At 40.1% G+C, this 21942-nt stretch overlaps 1 non-coding gene across 1 annotated transcript; it reads left to right on the plus strand.

Moving 5' to 3' along the window:
• Positions 1-10101: 10101 nt before the first annotated feature.
• LOC141615590 (small nucleolar RNA R71) lies at positions 10102-10208 on the plus strand. The gene has a single exon (XR_012530004.1). It is a non-coding gene; the product is annotated as a small nucleolar RNA R71 (small nucleolar RNA).
• Positions 10209-21942: the final 11734 nt, after the last annotated feature.

Below are 21942 nucleotides of genomic sequence, written 5' to 3' on the forward strand. Positions count from 1 at the left end.
GCCGATTATATTTTTTCTCGCAAACCCTAATTATTGTTCACAAACAATTTTATGAAAATCATCAAAATTAAAATTCGTGGCCTTGGCTCTGATACCACTTGTGGGATTTTATTTGTATGCATCCCTTTAAATTTAAGGACTATAACGAATTATAATGATGATAACTAGTCATAAAATGAATTGCAAAAACAAAATCGTAAAGGATTAAGAAATAACCTTCGGTCCTAGCTTTTATGGCCTATGAACAATATCGCAATGATATTCTCCTATCAGTTGCACCCAAGACGATATGAGAAATGCCCTTTGATTTTGCTAGAATCGATCCAAAAATTAACTGATTAATTTTAGGTTTTTTTGTGTTTTTCTTCTGATGAGATGGAGGCAAGAATGGGTAGAAAAATTAGGTTAAAAATTATATCCCTCATCACCCTATCAAACCGAGTATATAGATGATTAGGGTAGATTTTTTTGTTTTATTATTTGGCCCATAACCACCGAAATAATAAGGATCAAAATCCTTATTTTCGGTTATTCCAAAAATGTATAAAATGTGTAAATTGTCATCTAGTGAGGATCGAACCCATGACCTCTTGGTTTGAGTGCCCTCACTATTACCACTATGACACATTCATCTTGTTGATATTAAATATAACCGATTACATTTAATTACGAATTAACAGATTAATTCGTCCAAGCTAACATTACATACATTTAATTAAATATAACTTATTATATTCAATTTACGAATTTCTGATTAATTGTCTCAACTAATATTATTTAATCTTCATTAAATAATTGTCTCATCAACACATTGACTAACTGTTTAGTCATATAAGGCATCAATGTGATTATATTTCTATAACCACATCTCTCAAACACATCCTTTAGGTGTGACCTTTAGGGATCGTTGATCCGCCATCGTATGATAATAACGTCAAACTTTCTAGCAAGCCAACCGTTATTAGGTAATCGTTAATCAACTGATTAAAATACGAAGTATACCCTTGTGAACCTTTAAGAGATTTATAAATGTTATCACACTAATTTGTGGAGGACACAAGCTCCAACAGTTGAAGATGCATGGAAGAGCATGTGTCATATGTGTGGCCTACCCCACCACAATTGTCATATATTGGTTGTTGGATGTAGTTCCTTGGAGGAGATCTTGGCTCTTGCACATAGTACACCCTAGAGTGACTTGATCTCTCCTCTTGGACTTGTTGGACTTTTTTTTTGGTGGAATGTAAATATATCATTAATCTCAAAAAATAACAATCTGAAATCATTACACCAATCTTGTGACTTATACTACTATCAAAAAGCTAATCAGGACAAAATTGAATCTATATGCTTATATTTCTCAGTGTATTCCAAGCACTATCTGTCTGTTTCATGTATCCTTTGAAGCAACCTTGAATCCGCCTTTTGCAATCCTCTTGGATCTGAAGTATCAACATAGTAGGAGTAGGAACATACCCCTCCAATCTGCAAACATTCCTGCATCTCCATATTCCATAATATAGACCAACCACAGCAGCACTACATACCTTTCTAGCATATGCAGATAAGTACCTTAGTCTCAGAAGACTCTCATGTTTAAGTAATAAACCAGATGACAATCCCAGCCAATTTGCCAGAAGTTGGAAGCATTTTTGCGTAAAACAACATTGCTGGAATTGATGCGAACCAAGTTAATGACTCGAATTTGGTTAACGGGCTGGATGAGCTGGTTGTGAACAGTCACGGGGACAGTCTGATTGTGGCTCATAATTTTCAGCCTTTAAGCTTCAATTATCCTTCCTTTGCGAATTTGCTAAGTATGGACTAAGGGAGCTGATTTGTGGCACGTTTACCAAGAGGAGAGGACGGTCCAAGCTTCACTTTTATTTTACATTTTCAGATTATCTTTACAATAAAATGTTAGCTTAAATTTTTGTTTGTCTAAGTTCAATGTATTAGTTGTTTTAATGATTGTAATTAAGTGAAGAGTAAATGATAAACTCTTCACTTTGCTAGCTCTTGCACGGCTCACTTGAGGCTATATAATGCCTTCAAGTTCTTGAATAAAAATCATCTAAGAATTTTCAGAAAACTTGTGTTTACAAAATCGTTTCTTGCGTAGAAACAAAACTGATTTTAGTTAGAACGCGATTCTAATTGAAATTCTCGAGTTGTTGATCAATAGGTCTTGGTCTCACTCACTTTGATCAAGTAATAGGTCTTACTTGTTCAAAACACTATCCCTTATATACAAAATCCGAATCGGTCGTACCTAGTACGTTCGGTTCGCCAAAAAAATCCGCTAATTTTTATTCTTTTGTTCTCAAAATCGTTCCATTTCAGGTCTCTACAGACCTAGTACGAACAGTCCTCTGACCGTCCAAAACGTCCTTAATTCCGCTGCTCTAATTCGTATCATTTGTGGTATCAGAGCTTCGGCTCTTGATCCTTGTTTAACTATGTCGGTGGATTTCAACAGTCCAGAATTCATTCATCAATTACGGGAAGCCTTGAAACATGCTCGTGAAACTGATGAGCGTTGGCAACCTAGGAGAGGAGAACGAATTGTTGATGCATTCAAGGCGAGTGATCTTCCTGAATTCGTTGGAGGGGCTGATCCCGAGGCCTATTTGGAGTGGGAACGAAAAATCGATCGCTTATTCGATTTTAAAGACTTGGATGATGACAAGAGGTGTAGGTTTGCAATTCTGAAATTGAGCAAAGGAGCATCGTTGTGGTATGAGGCGATGAAGGCTAAGAGGGTCCGGGAAGGCAAGGAGAAAATTGATTCTTGGGTGTCCCTAAAACGCAAACTACGAAAAAGGTATGTACCATCGACCCATAGGCTGTCTACGTATCGCAAAATCGCTGATTTTAGACAAGGCAAATTGAGTGTTAGCGAGTATTTAGATGAATTTCAGAATCTTGCTATTATGGGTGAATTGGAGGAAATGGAGGAACAAAAAATTGCTCGATTTTTGCGTGGTTTAAATTATAACATTGCTAGCACGGTTGAGTTATACCAATATTCTGATTTTGATACTCTTGTTGGTCTTTGTCTGAAAGTAGAGTCACAAGGGAAGCCTAAATATGGGGGAGGGTCGAGTTCAGAATCGAGTGAGCCAAAATCATGGTCTAAACTCGAGTCTAAATTTGTTGGTACCCCTAATAACCAGGCCGTGTCTAATACTTCGATTGGTAGTCCTAAAAACACCGCTGGTCAGTCCTCTAAAACCCCGGGAAAAGAAACTAGTTTGGCTAAGGTTCGATGTTTTAAGTGTCAAGGGTTCGGTCATTATCAAAGTGCGTGTCCTAATCAACGAGTTGTGACCTTAAGAGAAGCCTTAGAGTGTCGAGATGAATTGTTGGCCGAGGAAGAAAAAAAGGATGAGTTTCTGATTTCTAATGATAATGAGGAAGGGGAAGAAGAAGTAGAGAGTTATGAGGCACCTAATGTCAATACTAGCTTGGTTTTGCGAACTTTGAAAGTTGATTCTAAACCAATTGAGTCGGGACAAATGAAACCAACTGTTTCATACTAATTGTAAGGTGAATGATAGATGGGTAAGTCTAATTATCGATGGAGGGAGTTGTACTAATGTTGCCTCTACTGAAATGGTGTCTAAATTGGGTCTTAAGACCACGAAACATCCTCGTCTTTATGAGTTGCATTGGCTTGATAATGGTAGTAGTGTTAAGGTCACGAAACAGGCCCGTGTGAACTTAACTATGGGTTCGTATGTTGATGAGGTTTTGTGTGATGTTATACCCATGGATTCTTGTCATATCTTGTTGGGTCGGCTTTGGCAATTTGATCGGGATGTATTGCATCGGGGAAGGTGTAATGAGTATGAATTGAGATATAAGGGGAAACGAATTGTGCTCAAGCCTCTATCACCTCAAAACAGCCGTGTTCTTCGCTACTAACACGATTCCCAAAGTGGTATGTCGTTGTTGATTGGAGAACGGGGTGTGGAACGTGCTATTGATGGTGATGAGCGAGATTTCTTACTTGTTGCTAAAGAAAATTCGAGTTCTAATATTGTTTTGCAGGAGCATGGCCGAATTGATAAACTCCTTACGGAGTTTAGTGATGTATTACCCGATGATTTGCAGATTGGTTTGCCTCCTCTTCGGGGCGTTGAACATCAAATTGACCTTATTCAAGGCTCATCTCTCCCGAATAAGGCTGCCTATCATTGTAATCCCGAAGAAACAAAGGAACTCCGAAAGCAAAAGGATGAAATGGTACCTAAAGACACCGCATCAAAGTGGAAAGCAATGTCGAAACTCCATGAGCAAGACCGGGCCAAAGTTGAAACCGTGCATGCTGCCTATCAACACAAGTCCAACAAAAAAAAGAAGCGGAGGGTGTTCGGGATTGGAGACTTGGTTTGGGTACAGTTTAGGAAAGAAAGATTCCCGAGCAAACGCAAGAATAAGCTCATGCCTAGGATCGAGGGTCCTTACAAAATCAAGGATAGGGTCAACAACAATGCTTACAAGGTTGAACTTCCCGGTGATTATGGTGTTCACGCCACTTTTAACGTTGGTGATCTCTCTCCTTACTTGGATGACGATGACCTAGCTGAATTGAGGTCAATTCCTTTTCAAGGGGGAGGGGATGATGCGAACCAAGTTAATGACTCGAATTTGGTTAACGGGCTGGATGAGCTGGTTGTGAACAGTCACGGGGGACAGTCGATTGTGGCTCATAATTTTCAGCCTTTAAGCTTCAATTATCCTTCCTTTGCGAATTTGCTAAGTATGGACTAAGGGAGCTGATTTGTGGCACGTTTACCAAGAGGAGAGGACGGTCCAAGCTTCACTTTTATTTTACATTTTCAGATTATCTTTACAATAAAATGTTAGCTTAAATTTTTGTTTGTCTAAGTTCAATGTATTAGTTGTTTTAATGATTGTAATTAAGTGAAGAGTAAATGATAAACTCTTCACTTTGCTAGCTCTTGCACGGCTCACTTGAGGCTATATAATGCCTTCAAGTTCTTGAATAAAAATCATCTAAGAATTTTCAGAAAACTTGTGTTTACAAAATCGTTTCTTGCGTAGAAACAAAACTGATTTTAGTTAGAACGCGATTCTAATTGAAATTCTCGAGTTGTTGATCAATAGGTCTTGGTCTCACTCACTTTGATCAAGTAATAGGTCTTACTTGTTCAAAACACTATCCCTTATATACAAAATCCAGAACTGGTCGTACCTAGTACGTTCGGTTCGCCAAAAACAGTCCGCTAATTTTTATTCTTTTGTTCTCAAAATCGTTCCATTTCAGGTCTGCGCGTACCTAGTACGAACAGTCCTCTGCACTGTCCAAAACGTCCTTAATTCCGCTGCTCTAATTCGTATCAGGAATAGATGTTGATGGTCCTCAGGTGCCTGACCACATAAGAAACATTCAAGTGGAACATCCATGCCCCACTTCCTTAATCTATCCAGAGTAAGTAGACGTTCCTGTTGCACTAGCCACATAGTGAAATTCCATTTTGGGACATTATGTCGATTCCAAACAATTTTAAACCAAGAGACCTTTGAACCAGGATTCTGCATAAGCCAGTCGTATCCCGCGGAGGTTGTATACTCCTTGATATCTCCATTCCATAATCCATTAGTATAACCATTCTGAAATATATTCTTAATTTGACAGACCTTCTTCCAAGCCCAAGAGCTATAAGTAGTAGGTTCATATTGAAATCAAGGAGTACCTTTGAGATAAATATGATCCACCCATTTGATCCAAAGGTGGTCTTGCTTGCTTGCAATCCACCAGACCAATTTGCCTATTGCTGCATAGTTCCAGATTTTGCTATCAGTGAGCCCTAAACCACCATGTTCTTTCTCCATACATAACATATTCCAAGCCACCAAAGGAGACCTGGAATAGTTGTCTAAGCCTTCCCACAAAAAAGTCCTGTAGAGAGCTTGGATTCTATCCATAATGCTAACTGTTAACACAAAGATCTGTGACCAATGATTATGTATAGTAGCTAGCACGGACTTAACTACGATCAGTCTGCCAGAATATGAAATCTTCCTGCTATTACACCCTTTAATTCTAGCAATCATCCTGTCTAATAAAATATTACAATCTATTTTTGTAAGCCTTTTATGAGAGATCTTCACTCCAATGTATTTAAAGGGAAGCTTCCCTTTCTTGAATCCAGTGCCTTGGATCACTCTCTGGACCACATACTGGCTCATGCCATTGCAATAGAAATCTAACTTATTAGAGTTAATGGTCAGACCAGATGAAGAGGAAAATCTTTTAAAATTTTCCATGATAATGAATATTGATTTAACATCCCCTTTGCAGAACAAGAGCAAGTCATCTGCAAACATTAAGTGAGAAAGTTTCAGTTGCTTACAAAAGAGGGTGAAACTGGAACCCAGGCAATTCAGTAACAGCAGTCAGCATTCTGCTCAGGTACTTCATACAGAGGGTAAAAAGTAATGGGGAGATATGATCCCCTTGCCTCAACCCACGTTTACCATGAAAGAAGCCATGCAAGTAACCATTAAGATCAATGGAAAAAGAAGTAGTGCTGACACAGGCCATGATCAATTTAATAAGTCTAGGTGAAAATTTTAGGAACTTTAACAGCTGCTCAATAAACACCCACTCAATGGAATCATAGGCTTTTCTGAGATCTACTTTCATAAGATACCTTGGGGAGACACTCTTACTTGTGTATAACCTCACAAGGTCCTGGCTAATCAGAATCTTACCAAGGATACTCCTACCTTTGATGAAAGCACACTGAGCAGGATTAATGAGGCTAGGAAGGAGGCCACTCAGTATGGCACAAAGCAGCTTTGAAATCAATTTGTACAAGGTGTTACAGCAAGCTATGGGTCTGAATTCTCTTACACTCACAGGGTTATCCACCTTAGGTAGCAAAACCAGGGTAGTACAGTTAATTTGTTTTATCAGGGCTCTATTCTCAAAGAAAGTCTGAATTGCTTCACACACTTCCCCCTTGATGATATCCCGACTAGCCTTGAAGAATCCACTAGTGTAACCATCGGGACATGGGCTTTTGTCCTCGGGAATAGAAAATAAAGTACCTCTAATCTCCTCTTCACTAGGGATCCTACATAGTGCATCCCAATCATTATCTTGTACAATTAGCCCATGTCTAATGATATGCTCAAGAACTGCAGTGGTGTGGCCATTGGTTCCCAGGAGATCCTCATAGTAATCAACAAAGGCCTGTAGTACCTCTGCAGGCTCCTTACAGAGAATGTCATTCATATCCTCAATATGCAGGACTTTGTTATACACATGTCTTTGCCTGATTACTTGGTGAAACATTACAGTGTTGGTGTCTCCATCCTTAGCCCATTCACTCTTAGCCTTCTGTCTAAGGAAGTCCTCTTTAGCAGTAGCCATAAGGTAATAGGATTGCCTCAAGTCTCTTTCCTGATCCATAAGGGTCTTGTTAGCTCTATCCTGCTGAAGTTATAGTTGACAATCAACAAGGAGCTTATAAGCAACATCATCGTTCCTTTCAATATCAGAGAAAAAATCTCTATTCGGCCCCTTGAGAGCAAATTTCAGCAGTTTCAATTTTTTTACTACTCTGAACATAGCAGTACCAGTGACAACAATATTCCATCCAGATAAGACTAAATTCTGGAATTCAGGCACCTTAGACCACATATTGAAGAATTTAAAAGGTTTCCTCCTCCCTTGACATCCTCCCCCACTAGAGATGAGACATGGGCAATGGTCAAAAGAACCTTCAGGTTGGAAGTGAGCAAACCAGTCAGGCCACCTATTAAGCCATTCAACATTAACCAGGACCCTATCTATTCTGCTAAAAATTCTTGACTCACTAGGCTGCTTGTTGTTCCAAGTAAAAAATGCCCTAGAACTCTTCATGTCCTGAAGTTTACAAAGAGCCACGGTACTCTGGAAAGGTAACATCTCATCATCCTTCACTATTTTACCTAATCTTTCATTTGAAAACATAACATTATTGAAGTCCCCAAGCACCACCCAAGGTCCAAACCCAGCCAGCCTTATGAGTGTAGTCTAGAGTGGTACCCTTTCTTCTATTTTATTGAGAGCATAAACAAAAGTAGAAAAAAATCCAGATCCATCCTGCTTGTTTTTAACAGAGACATGGATGTATTGCTCATCCATTTCAATGACATCAACATCCAACTTATTTTGTTTCCATAAAATCCATACTCTACCTCCTGAGTGACAGGCACTATTAGTAATATAACCCCAATTTTGACAAACATTACTAGCTACTCTATTTATAGACTCAGGTTTAACCTTAGTCTCAAGGAGCCCAAACAGTTCCACATCATTTTGATGTAGAAACCATTTAATATCTTTTTGTTTGGTATCACTGTTAAGGCCCCTAACATTCCACATTCCAAAATTAATCATTGGAAGAGCAGGGATCTCCTCCTCCTCCTCCTTTATCAACCATTTTAGAATCCACTTGACCTAGCTTACTACTTGCTTCAGCTAATTCAGCATTAAAATTCACAGTAAAACCAGAGGTTGGGTCCCCAGTCACTCTAGATTCATGCCTAGGCATGCGGGTAATAACCCTTGTAAGAGTAAAAATAGAGCCCGAGCAATGAGGAGCAGGTGTCACAGTAGGAGTAGCATCCACCCCAGACAAAGTCCCTACAGCACAAGGAATCAAGACAATCCCAGGTAAAGGAGGAAACTCCTTAGGGTCCATCTCCACCCCACCAGTAGCCTGTTTAGGCCTCCAAACTTGCCTCTGAGGCTGGTGCTTATAAGGCCTGGCAGCACTAATAACCTTCCTAAGACAAGCATTAGTACGATGGCCAACCCATTTACACTGTTGACAGGTAATAGGAAGCCAATCATACTCCAGAGCCACCCTTATCTCACAACCCAACTCATCTTCAAATACAACTTGTTTAGGAAAATGTTGGTCTATCTCTACCTCAATCATAATTCATGCAAAACCCAGTAAAGATTTGTCCAAGGTAGCATCATCTATGCGGATAAAACAACCAACAATTCTAGCAAGTTTAATCCATATGGGAACCGTCTTAATAGAAATTTTTGAAATTCTAACAGCAGGGTCCCAAGGCTTAATAACTAGAGGTTTACCATCAAAAATGAACATTCAATTTGCGAGGACTCATTTTTGGTGTTCAGCTTTTGAAAATCTTACCACAAATAGACCATTCGGTAGGAAGGCGATCTTAGATATCTCATATGCAGCCCATATTTTCATGACAAAAACTTCTACAATCTCCCTTGGAGGATTAGTACCCATCACATAACCATAAACCGCTAATTTCCAATATGCTCTCTCGTCCTTCACATCATCAACAGAAAGTTTTAGTAGCGGCTTACTAGGTTCTCCGGACTCCATGTCGCTTTCAACAATCGGTTCCAGCCGAGTCACAACAGAAGTAGGTTTAACTGCTCGCTGCTTAGTCGCATCTGTCCAGTCCTTTGGGTCATCAGAGAGCACCTGACCTTCCTTTAGAGTGGTGGGAGGTTGAAGCATCTCATCAACCCCTTGTTTCGCAGATTCAATGTCTAGATCAACGACATCAGCTAAAGAATTATTGTTACTAGAAGTGATATTTTGTTGATTATTAAGATTAATAGTACTATTGTTGGTATTATTAGGCGATGAATTATTATTATGAGGAGATTGATTAGTAGAAGCAGAAGATCGAGGAGGAGAGGCGGCTTTTTTTCGCGCCATTGCACAGAAACTTAGAACCCTAAAAATCAGAGAATTTTCTCTCTCATCCTTTTACTCTTTTTCTTTTAATGACTTGTTGGACTTGATGAACTTGTCCCTTACACTTCTCCAATCCAAGTTATCAAATTTCTTTGACAATTCGTCCAACTTGAACTTTGTTTCCAACTAAAGTCTAGTAGGCCCTTCACCTATTCCCTCACTATCTCGTGTACTATAGCTATTTTCCATCTTGGAAATGTTTTGAATCATCTCCGTAATAGCCACGCTATTCATAGCATCAAATTTTCCGCCGGAGGCCGCCACAATTATGTCCCTAAATCTCGGCTCAAGGGTTTGGAAGAATGTTTAGGTGGTCATCGATTTGGGGATGCCATGATGTGGGCAAGAGGTAAGAAGGTCCTGGAATCGCTCCCAAGCTTCACTTAGGGTCTTAAGGTCTTTTTGTTTGAAGGTTTGAATCTCATGCCTTATCCTTGCGGTTTTTTAGGGTGGGTAAAATTTGTTGATGAAAGCCTTAGAAAGGCTAACCCAAGTTGTGAATGTACCCGATTCTTGTGAATCCAACCATTTCCTTGCATTGTCTTTGAAAGAGAAAGAGAAGAGCATGAGAAGAATTTGGTCTTCGATGACTGATACGGTTTAAAACTTTCTCGTCTAAGCTAACTAATCAAAACAATATTTATAGAATCAACTAACTACTCTTAGTAGAGTGGAAAATAAAGGTCGGATACCAAAGGACGGGCATTGAATCAAGTTATCGGTTGTAGAGAGCTATGTCTTAGGGTGTCACAAATTGGGTTGAGATTAAGGGTTGTAAATTAAACTACTTAAAAATTAAATGTAAAGAAATTAAAGCAAAACAAAGCAAGTAAGCAAATAGGGGTCTATAAACAATTGATTAAGGCACTAGGGTATCATGGGTTTATAGGGGATTCATGGTGGTGATCATACAAACATGTTTACATAGATGCAAGCAAATTATTGTTGTAGTGGAATCGAGTTAGTTTATGTCTTACAATTCCTAGGAAGATTTGGGTCCTGGAGCCGAGTCGGTCAAGACTGAACAACACCTACAAGTCCACTTAGTTTCTTCCTATTCAACTATATACATAGTCTAACAAGCCTTGAGTTAGTTAATATCTTACAAGTCTTGTTGAATGGATAAGAGATTCATGCAAGGTTGCCAATCAAGCATAACATGTGCATAAGTTGAAACTACAACAAGCAAGCATTCTTTATGAAAACATATTAAATTAAGTATGGATCTATCCCCATGTTTTAGTTCCCCTAATCCCCCATTAATCCTAGCTAGAAGACTACTCACTCATGGTCATGGTAAATATGTTAATAAGGGTGTCAATCATACTAACAAGGTTAAACATGGTGAATGAGTAAAGCAATAATGAATTAAGCAAAGGATAAAAGAGATTATACCAAATTAAGGATGATCCAAATAATAAGCAAACAATAATAGAAGAACAACTTGATTAATGATGAAGAGTTGTCAATTCTTCAATAAACCCCAAATAGTATTCAAATTATCAAACTAAATCTAAGAACACTTGAATTATTAAAGAGAGATTAAGATTTTATTAATATTAATTGAGTAACTACAACTTGATTAGGAAGATCTACTAAACTAAATTGGTAAATTAACTTGATTAAAACTTGATAAAAGCTTGGTGATTAATCCCCTAAAAAAATGGAGTACTTATACTAAGTACAAGAATTTAGGGTAACTAAGGGCTTAAATGACGATTAAGTCCCTAAGAAAAAGATTAGTGCCTTGTAAGTCGCATAAGGAGCCGCCCGACTTGTCCTTGAAGTATGCTCGAGCTGCCTAGGGATCCGCTCGACTTGACCACGGGACGTCCGGATTGTGGCTTGGGATTCTCGTCCTGAGCTCGGAACGCCCGGATCCTTGTGTGGACAAGGCCCTCGGGAACTGCGTCCGAGGGATCCACACCGGCATAATCGACTCGAGGTTCTTTCGAATCGAATTAAGACCAATTAGAGTCGCCACCAAGTTTTTTGGGAACTTGGAACCGTTCAAGTCAACTTTACACCTTTCATCGAAAAGCATAAAGCCCATCGACTACGAGTGATTAAAGATAAAGACTTGTACCCTATATCACTCGATTTGAATGACTCTCGTAATCCAATGGTATTTAGACGGATCCACAAACCATAGATCTTGAGTAAGGGGTGAGGGTACGTGTTGGGAAGCCCATAAGGACACCCAACCCCGCCCGTCAATAACGGCCTCTACTAAGTCAAGTGTCGGATTTCAAACAAGGTCATAGCTACTGCGATGTATGTAATGCAAACGTTGTTTTAACCCTATCATGTGACAACAATTTCTATGTCGTTTTAGATGCAACTAAACTAACTTTGTCAAAGTTGTAATTTAGCATGTGGGTTGATTGATCTAACAACATACAAATAAACAAACAAGGCTTAAAGGGGAATGGGGGAGCCGTTGGGATCTACCTATTACAAACCAGGCATTTCATGCCGACACAACAATAAATAAATTACAACTCGATCTAATTACAATTGCTATAAACAAAACAATACACGACGCAAAACCACGGCCAATTGGCCTTGAAAACCGTGCACTTGAGGGTGGCCCTCGGCTCACATGACCCACGGTCCTTGGGTCATCCTCGTATTGCGTGCTCGCGCTTAATCTCGTCGAATTAGACATAGGGCTATGCACCAAAGCATGCATTAGCATAAACCGGGCCATGTTGCTTTCGACAACATGCGGTTTACTACGCTTTTACAAGCATCGGGAACAACCGTCTAACCAAATAAGACCAAGGTTTTTGAAAAGGTTTTGACTCAAAAGAAGTAAAACAAAATTAGAAGATTACAACTCGATAAACAAAACCGTAAATTACAAGCTATAAACGACAAAGAACAAAAGATAAACAAAAGAGGGAGACGAACAAAGAAGGCCAAAATACACGGCCAAAGCACACGGCCAAGACACGGCCCAACCAAAGCCAACCTAGTTCCTAAGTTAGATTAATTGATTCGATCGAATGATTGCGAAAAGGAATCGAAAACAAGTTAGAAAACGAGTTAAAAACGATGTTGATTGATTGTCGCGCAAGGGTGCATTCTACACGGCCTAATGGGTCCAATTAGGTCAGATATCATAAGATTAATGCTTACTCGTCGAGTGTTAATAGGGAGGTGCTAATCACGCACTCCTATGCTAGCGAGAAATCAAGTGATAAGAAAGAAGCGTTCAGTTATTTACAGAATTGTTAGTTGATTTTATAACTTACGTCGAAGCCACCTAAAGTGTCTAATTAAATTATTGAATTGAATTAAAGTCATCTAATTACGTCATAGGTTAACAATCAGAGGTTAAACTAACATACAACGGGTCCTAAGGTCCATCGATTTGGCCGAAACAAAGAAAGGGTCGAAACGAAGATCGAAGTTAGATAACTTGTTTTATTTATGCCCTACCTTGAACACGAGGATATGTAAATGAGACGGGGGTGTACGACCGACAGAAGGAGCGGTTTCTTTTCCCATCTCAAGTCAACGCGGGTGTTCATGGTGGTACTTTAACTCATACTCGGACTAACTTGTTTCATAGTTAATTTAAAACAATCGAAAAACAAACCAAAACAAACGAAAAAACAAACTAAAAAAGCATAAAAAAAACGAAAAAAAAAGAGAGAAGAGAAGGGGATTTGATGCACCCTCAACCTACATGTATCGTTGACACCGTCTTGGGTCGTAATCGAAGGTAGATTTTATCTCGAGAGGCCGTCGTCGACGAAGTAACAAAGCACCACGCGTTTTGGAAAGTTTCTGGACAGCAGTTTTAAAACAGTGATATCTCCCTCGTTTCACGACGAAAATTCAATCCGAAAGATGTTTTGGAAACTAGAAAGAGAGGAGAACAAGGATCTTAAAGCAACCCCTGCTCGTTTTGGTCTATTGGGCACGAAAAACGAGCACAAACAGAACTGGACAGACAAGGAAAAACCGCGAAAACAGAGTGTTATTTCACTCTGTTTTTCGAGGGATTTCGTGTGCTCTCAAGGGCAATTTGGCTCGTAATTCTTTATCTAATGTGTGTATGGATGTTATATGGTTAATTAGGAACAAGAAACTCGAATTTTTATGGTGATTTGATGGGGGAACGAAAGGGTTTTCGAAGGAGACACACAAACAGTTTCAGTTTGTGTGTCGGTTTTGTTTAGGGTTTTTGGAGGATGTTTAGGGTTTGTTTCTGAGGTTTAAAGCTTCTATGTGATGGTTGGATGTATGGAGAACTTAGAGGAATGAATGTATGGTGAAGGGGTGGTATTTATAAGGAGTTAAAGTAGGGTAAAAGAGAGGGAGAGGCAATCGGGCTTGCTGAACATAGCTGCTGTCCAGCAGCTTTTGGGGGGTTTTCTAGGGTTCGTTTGGGGGTTTTTCTTGGTGATTAAGGTAGGATAATATGGGTAGGATACTAGGGTATGGGTTAGGGTTAATGGGTACGGGTCTTGGTAGTGTTTGGAGCGGGTTTGGGCTCGAGAATTGGCTCGCAAAAACAGGGGGCTCGGTTTATGCGTGGGCTGCTTGTGAGGGGTTTGGGACGAGAATTTGGGCTGCTTGTGAGGGGGTTCGAACATGGGTTGATGGGTATTGGTCTAGGTGGGTTAGTGTACTCGAGATTCGTGCCAATTCGCAAAGGAAACGGGCTCAAAAATCGAGCTAAAATCGAGCTCAAAAACAAGTGTTCAAAACGAGTTTTCTTCGTTTTTCAAATCGATTTTTCAAATCAAATAATCCATTAAAATAAATGACTTTTCAAATCAAATATACTCATAAAATGATTTTTCAAATCAAATACTTATTTTATTTTCAATAAAATAAACTTAAGAAAATAAATTCAAAATAAAATAAAATAAATTGAATTTACCTAAAAAAAACCATATTTTAAATATCATTTAAAATAACAAAATGAACTCACTAAAAAACATTAATTTAAATATCATTTAAAATAGTAAAAAAAGAATTCACTTAAAAAAACATTAATTTAAATATCATTTAAATTAATAGAATACTTCATCGACGACGCCCTTTCTACCTCGTAAAACGAGCTCCAAATAATGACAATGACAACTAAAGAATACATGTGTCCTATCATCATCGGGTGTTTGTCGGGTTCTCTATAAATTCCAATATCGACGGATACGGGTATCTACAGAGCCCCCACTTTGACTGAGGCTTGGACAAGGCGAAAGTCAAAGTATACCCCAGGTCCCTCTCGACTCGAGGATTCTTCGGGTCGTTTATAGTCCATTAGACTTGCGTATATAAGCTCTTGACCATAAGAAGAGACCATACCGAAACTTCGTTGGAGATTGACTCTTGCTTCGTTGCGTCGAAATGTCATCGTTGGTCATCGACCCATAAATTGCATAAATGGTGGGTTGAGCCTTATCCTCAGGCGCCTACGTATCCGTTTTCGACGGAATCAAACCGCGTCGTAGTTAAGAATCGCCGACACATGCCCAAAGTTTATCATCTGCTGGCATTTGTCCAAAATTCATCATCTGTTGACACTTGCCCAAAATTTATCATCTGCTGGCATTTGTCCAAAATGGGACGGGACTTTCCGAGGAGGTTGCCGCCACTTTCATCATTTGCTTTCAGCTGCGGAATTCTTCCATTTCATACTCTTGTATTGAATTGAATTCTGGGTGGATGTCATCCCTTTCATCTTGATAATGGTCTCGAAGCCAACGCTTCCAGAGCCCCCAGTTTGCAATGGCTCTAAAGTCGAAGACTTTAGAGCCCCCAGTTGAAGCATATCCTGCTATATTTGAAACATAGAAAATGCACTAGCAATAATCATCACATAAGCACATTTGGATCATCGATCTTGAAATTGGATCATTTGAAATCTTTGGGTCATCGACCAAAAATTGAATTTGAAGATTTTGAATGATTGGGTCGTCGACCCGAATTTTGAATTTGAAAATTTTGAATAATTAGGCCATCGACCCGAAGTTTAAATTTGACATCACTTGGTATGTTGGGCCATCGGGCCTTCAAAAATTGAATTTGAAATTTTGAATGATTGGGCCATCGACCCAGAAAGATTCTACTACTTGGATCATCTATCCACAATTGGCAAAAAGTTTTTGAAATTTTGAAATTTTGGCATTTTGAAATTTTTTGAAATTGAACCTTGATGGGTGAGCATGAAATACGACTCAGACACCTTGTATGACCGGTAAACAACGTGGGCGTAGCCCGCTACCGTAAAACAAAAAAGGAAAATAAAACCGTAAGTGTGTACGGGTTTGAATTCAAATATGGACTTGTTGGGGGTAGAAATGTAAATTGGCCATTCTGGCGCCCAAAAAACGGCAAATGGAAATCACAAAGTCGTCGACTTGGGACGAAGATATCGTATGACATGGTCGTGCTCCCGAGGGCACATGGGAATCAAGATCACTTGACATTGACAAGGTGGATTAAACTCACTGAGCAACAACGTTGGCTTCGCCGAGACACTAAACACAGACTGATTTTATAAGAACACTTAGACATCACACATCACTCTTATTGGGAACATTCGGTCACTCTTCTTCTCGCCTCCTTTCTTTTCAGCGAGTTTTCATCATTTCTTGCCACCGCCTTCTTTCTTTTCAGCGGGCTTTTACTATTTTTCTTCCACGCCTTCTTCTTTTCAGCGGGTTTTTCATATTTTCTGTTCCCAACACAAACCCACATCTATGTGACTCAACATCTTTGCCTAAACCATTAGATAAAGCTCATTCGAGACTTGACACTACTCTCATCCGAACCTATATCCTTATCCTAGCCTACATCGAGTGCTAAGACCGACTCAAACAAAGGTGGCTTCATTTGGACTTGGTTAAGACCCGTAATAAACCGACAATATGACAACTTGGATGATGAGTGGATTGAATCCCTTATTCTGAAGGACTGCCTACGTATTCGCGTGGAGCGAAATCAAATCCGACGTAGTTCGATCATGGTGCATAAACATGGCATTTTGATTGTGTGTACACACTCGAAGGTTTCACCTAAGGTATCATGTCGTATCCCATTCTAGCCTGTAAGGTACCGTTAAATCCCGTGTCTAGGGTTGGTACAAAAGGTTGTGTTTCTTTGGGATGTGGAGCTTGGTAAAAATAGGTTCGCAAGGTAAACCATCATTCTGAAGGTTCGTTTTGTGGTGCTAAGGCCAAGGGCTATGGCTGCTGATGTGGTTGGAATGGGTGTCTCTGGTTTGATGAACCACGAGTGCAAATGGGTTGAAAAATGATGTAGGTTCAAATTTCCATGTCTGGACCCTAAAGGCTAGGTATAACAACACAAGAGGAATGATTCTCAAAATTCCCGACTATCCCCTTGTAACTGTCTCAGGAAGGACTTAGAGGGTAAAGAGGTTACTACTTAAGCTTTTGGGCTTCACCCATTGAACTTCAACTATGAGTACTTGACTTGAATTCTGGCTTCCGTAACTTCGACATCCAACCAAAAGCATTCCGCAATAACTTCAACATCTTTTTTTTCTTTTTTTCTTTTTCTTTCATCACTTTTCTTTTTTCATTTTTCTTTTCTTTCATCCTTTTTTCTTCATCTTTTCATCTTTTCATTCTTTTTCACCTTTTTTCTCTCTTTGAAAATGGTCTTCTATTCATTCTCTTAGTCATAAATGGATACACCTTGAAAACTGGGCTTCGCCAACTAATTTGGGTAGGAACTAACAATTCCTTGTTAGAACGGGTTGATATCTTCTCTCTTCGAGATGGGATGATTTTGTTGGGGAAAAGGCTTGCCTTCCATCATCGATAGGGGAAACAAGGAGCTAGTCCGAGTTCGTCATAGAATCATCTAAAAGTTTGTCATAAACATTGGTTCAGATGGAGGTTTTCTACCGCCAGACATGGAATAGGTAAAGGAATCAAACACAGGATCCTAGTGTACCTTACATTTTGAAACGGGACATATTTCTATCCCAGGGATCTCTTTGAGTGTGTTGTGCCTTTTATCATGCTTTCAGAATGATTGAGGATTGAAAACAAGACATATTTGGAAACGAAACTGCAACTTTTTATTGGAATGAAAAAAACTTAATAGACTCGAAGGAACGATTCCTAGGACACACCCTAGGTCATCGCGGAACAAACGACTCAACTTCAAAAAAAGAAATTCCTAGACTCGACTCGACTAAGAAAAGAAAACAGATCCCGACTCATAATTTCAAATCTGGTCATGAGCTTTCCCTTGTTCAGCTGTCAGCTTAGATGCTCGGTTCTAGTCCATGATCCCTTTGATGGTCTGCCCCCATCCCGAGGTAGTCCTCTGAGGATCTACGCCAGTGATAAAGGTTGGTGAAACAAATTGTCTTTTATTAACTTCGTTAATGAGAGAAGAACCTTCTAGAGCAAGACTCCCGATTTGAATTTCATTCTTCGGGTTTGGCAAGAATTCACAGCAATCCACAAATATTTTCCCGATAAACACCCCTTTCAAGTGACATGGGCGGATAAGATGGGAATAATCGACATTGTCTTCGACAGAAACAAAGTTGGCGTGATCGCCAAATGGATTGGTGATGTTATTGGGTTTAACAGCTGGGATTGGGAGCGTTCCGTTCTCAATCATGTCTTGAATTTCGTGTTTCAGTCGATAACACCTTTCAGTATCATGGCCTTTCCCTTGATGAAAGGCACAATAGGCATTTGGTTTAGACCATTTACCTTGTTGCTCAGCGGGAGGATCCGGAGTTGGACCAATAGGCTTCAGCTTTCCTTGGGCTATGAGCCTTTGGAGAGCGTATGTATAAGTGCATCCGATATCGGTGAATGCCCTAGGTGTTTGGCGCTGCGACTTCTTCGATTGCCCTTCTAAGAGATTGATGGCTTCATCAATATGGGCGTTCTTGGGGCCTTGCCCTTAGACGATGAGGCCCCTTGGTACCCTTTCACCTTTCGGCCCGCCCTTATGACATCATCTTCTACCTTTATCCCGATTCTTATCAATTCTTTGAAAGAGCCAAAATTCTGGTATTTTAGAGCATTGCGGTAAATAGGTCGTAGATTCTTTACGAACTTATCTACCATTTCAACTTCATCAGGCTTCTTAGCTAGTTTTACGCTTTCAGCGCGCCATCTTGCGAGGAATTCAGTAAAGCCCTCTTTCTCCTTTTGTGTCATAACCTCCAAAGTTCTTATGTTGGTTTGAATCTCAACATTGTCAGCATAGTGCTTACAGAACTCCACCGTAATATCTTCGAAAGTGGGGAAGTTCTTGAGGTCAAGATTGTGGAACCATGCCTTTGGGTGTTCATCCAGAGATTGAGCGAAAATTTTGAGAGAGCATGTCATCGGGTACTCCCTTGGTGCTAAGTACCCTTTATAGGCCTTAACATGGTGAATCTGGATCTCGGTGCCCTTGAACTTTGGGATGTCGGTGAGTACCATGTTCGTGGGCAACTTATCTCCGAATCGGGGCATAGGCCCTAGCATTTTCGTAGTGGATGTTCTTCCCCCGGGAGAGTTTCAGACGGTCCTCAATGAATTTGAACCGTTTCTCCAGATCAGTCAGAGGTGGGGTAAATGGAGAGGAATCTTCAACCAACTTAGACTCGATCACATCCATTCGGGTCATCATGAGGTTCACGGCCTCAGTGAGCTTGTTAACAGCATCTTCCATTGCTTGACGTCGGGTTTTTGGCGGCCTTTCTACAAGAAAACCCCGTACTGAGTCAATATTTAAAGTAAGATCCCCTGCACACTTAAGGACTCGACCCCAACTTGACTCGAACCAAAAAACTCGACTTGAGATTGATTAACAAGGATTCGACTCACGGTTTGATTTAGACATCGGTTCATTTTAGACTCGACAAAACGACATGACTCAAACTGTCATAACTCGATTCTAAACTGGACTTGGTGTGACTAAACCCGTGATTGGGCTAACATAGCCCATGGGTTCGAGTGAAAACGTCCTAAAGGGCCTAGCTTGGACGTTTTTTGTGGACTATCCTAGACCAAAAGGTCGACCAACATGACTCAAAGCCCAAGAGGTGAGCTTGGGTGACCCAACAAGGTCGTGTTCTAGACTCTTGAAACGAAACATACCCGGCCTAACACGGCCATGACCCGGACACGACTCGACGCATTTCATACTTGCTTGAGGTTCGAGAAACATTTTGGATTGATTTTGAAAAACAAGAAGGATTGATTTGAAAATGAGATTTGAAATGGGCAGCATGCCGGCTATAAAAGCTCATTTTGGGCCGAAATTTCTAGTCCTATTTGGGCAGCGTTCCGCGTTTTTAAAACCATGTTATTTTGAAAATAAGTTGTTCAAAAGTTCGGTTTTGAAAAGGACATGGGAATTTTCGAAAATAAAGACTCGGGAAAACATATTGCACATTGTCATTCTCATGTTATAAGGATGTATGCTCTTAGACATCTCTAAGTCTCGGCAAGTCTTCTACAAGAAGGTCTATGCCCTCCATCCTTTTGCGGTCTTATAAAGCGAGGTGTCTTAAGGTAAAGTACCTAGAAGATCGTCCCCATTCCCAAGAACCACGCGAGGCGAAGTGGAAGCGAGCAATGTGCAGCTTCCTGGCATAGTGGGACGTCGCCCCCCACGCATCACGAAGAAACGCTGGGACGGCCCGGGCAAGTCCTTAAGGGTTTATGCATGAATCGTAGCACTATGAGTAATGTTTTACTTTCCAACACTTTCTTTTCAAGTTTCACCTCGGAGGAAAAGACCCTAGAAACACGGTGTAACTAGTCCTCTTTTCCCAGTGAGTCGCCAAATCTGTGGACAAGGCCCTCGGAAGGCTGCGTCGAGGGATCCACACCGGCATAATCGACTCGAGGTTCTTTCGAATCGAATTAAGACCAATTAGAGTCGCCACCAAGTTTTTTGGGAACTTGGAACCGTTCAAGTCAACTTTACACCTTTCATCGAAAAGCATAAAGCCCATCGACTACGAGTGATTAAAGATAAAGACTTGTACCCTATATCACTCGATTTGAATGACTCTCGTAATCCAATGGTATTTAGACGGATCCACAAACCATAGATCTTGAGTAAGGGGTGAGGGTACGTGTTGGGAAGCCCATAAGGACACCCAACCCCGCCCGTCAATAACGGCCTCTACTAAGTCAAGTGTCGGATTTCAAACAAGGTCATAGCTACTGCGATGTATGTAATGCAAACGTTGTTTTAACCCTATCATGTGACAACAATTTCTATGTCGTTTTAGATGCAACTAAACTAACTTTGTCAAAGTTGTAATTTAGCATGTGGGTTGATTGATCTAACAACATACAAATAAACAAACAAGGCTTAAAGGGGAATGGGGGAGCCGTTGGGATCTACCTATTACAAACCAGGCATTTCATGCCGACACAACAATAAATAAATTACAACTCGATCTAATTACAATTGCTATAAACAAAACAATACACGACGCAAAACCACGGCCAATTGGCCTTGAAAACCGTGCACTTGAGGGTGGCCCTCGGCTCACATGACCCACGGTCCTTGGGTCATCCTCGTATTGCGTGCTCGCGCTTAATCTCGTCGAATTAGACATAGGGCTATGCACCAAAGCATGCATTAGCATAAACCGGGCCATGTTGCTTTCGACAACATGCGGTTTACTACGCTTTTACAAGCATCGGGAACAACCGTCTAACCAAATAAGACCAAGGTTTTTGAAAAGGTTTTGACTCAAAAGAAGTAAAACAAAATTAGAAGATTACAACTCGATAAACAAAACCGTAAATTACAAGCTATAAACGACAAAGAACAAAAGATAAACAAAAGAGGGAGACGAACAAAGAAGGCCAAAATACACGGCCAAAGCACACGGCCAAGACACGGCCCAACCAAAGCCAACCTAGTTCCTAAGTTAGATTAATTGATTCGATCGAATGATTGCGAAAAGGAATCGAAAACAAGTTAGAAAACGAGTTAAAAACGATGTTGATTGATTGTCGCGCAAGGGTGCATTCTACACGGCCTAATGGGTCCAATTAGGTCAGATATCATAAGATTAATGCTTACTCGTCGAGTGTTAATAGGGAGGTGCTAATCACGCACTCCTATGCTAGCGAGAAATCAAGTGATAAGAAAGAAGCGTTCAGTTATTTACAGAATTGTTAGTTGATTTTATAACTTA

This window comes from Silene latifolia, chromosome 11 (assembly GCF_048544455.1).
Source record: "Silene latifolia isolate original U9 population chromosome 11, ASM4854445v1, whole genome shotgun sequence".
NCBI classification, from domain to species: Eukaryota; Viridiplantae; Streptophyta; class Magnoliopsida; order Caryophyllales; family Caryophyllaceae; genus Silene; species Silene latifolia.